The sequence below is a fragment of the Limulus polyphemus genome, unplaced genomic scaffold, assembly GCF_000517525.1.
Source record: "Limulus polyphemus unplaced genomic scaffold, Limulus_polyphemus-2.1.2 Scaffold5405, whole genome shotgun sequence".
Classification (NCBI taxonomy): Eukaryota; Metazoa; Arthropoda; class Merostomata; order Xiphosura; family Limulidae; genus Limulus; species Limulus polyphemus.
In genome coordinates, this window is record NW_013671015.1 from 7,975 (window position 1) to 9,157 (window position 1,183).

General features: G+C 37.4%; 1 non-coding gene across 1 annotated transcript; it reads right to left on the reverse strand.

Annotated features, from left to right (window-relative positions):
• Positions 1 to 420: 420 nt before the first annotated feature.
• Trnar-ucu lies at positions 421 to 493 on the reverse strand. The gene has a single exon. It is a non-coding gene; the product is annotated as a tRNA-Arg (tRNA).
• Between the last annotated feature and the right edge of the window lie 690 nt (positions 494 to 1,183).

Consider the following 1,183-nt stretch of genomic DNA (forward strand, 5'->3'; position numbering starts at 1 on the left):
ACAAACAAATCTTTAGTTACTGTTTTTAACTGTAATTATATAAATGATTTCATTGTACAGTCTTTGCTAGGGTATATACCCCTTTCTCAGTATTGTAATTGTGATGTTTCTGTTATTCATCACAGGTTTACTTTTTGTTAGTCGATTTTCAAAGGACGTTTTACATTTTCAATCACATAATACCTTTTCTGATTGTCAATTGTCTTATGTCCATTTTCTTACATTCGTTCGATATAGTATAACCGTATCTTCTGCTTTCTATCTCTCTCTTAGTTCCTGTCGTTCCTAGTGGAACATAGGGCTACAACAACATCTCGCCGACGGAAGTGTTGTTGCAGTTTCTGTAGCAGGTTGGTTTTTACGGGGCGGAGTTGCTAGCCCCGCGCCCATCCTGGACTTGGGACCAGGCAATGGTGGTGGCATCCATGCCGGGGAACGAACCCGGTACCTTTGGATTAGAAATCCAACGCGCTATCCACTGCGCTATAGGGACACTATCTTCTGCTTTAGCTAATGTATTTACTGGTTGTGTTTTTTTCTCGGCATTTGAAAAACGAAATAGTCTAGGCACTGAGTCTTTTGAAAATTCAATATTTATGTGTTTTAATGTTTTGAGTCACTCTCTTTATTATTATAGTTCTAGTTAGGTTGTGCGAGTGTAATTCACTTCACTCTCCCTAACCGATGGCTGTCATTATCAGAATAGAACATTTAAGTAATGTAATGCATAAGTAATTTTGCCACTGAGACTGGGAAAGTCTGAAAAATTCTGCTGGTATGATAAACGTTAGGATGGGGACTGCATTCCATTTTCTTTGATACCAACCCATAGCACTGTTCAATTTAATTAAAATTTTCTAAGTTGGCTTGATGACTTCTCATTCACTTGGAGATTTAATGGAAGCTAATATTAAAGTTTTCTTATCCGCCAGATTTAATGGAAGCTAATATTAAACGTTTTCTTATTCGCTTTTGGCAGAATAGTGGTTGCATTTTAAAGCTACACAAACTTGCAATTTTAGGATAGACTTTGTTTATTTCAGACTTTCGTGTAAAGCTACACGAGGATTATCTGCACATAGACGTCCACAATGTTCAGCTGATAGGCAAGAAGGTAACTAGTCAACATCAGAGGGTAACTAGTCAACATCAGAAGGTAACTAGTCAACATTAGAGGGTAACT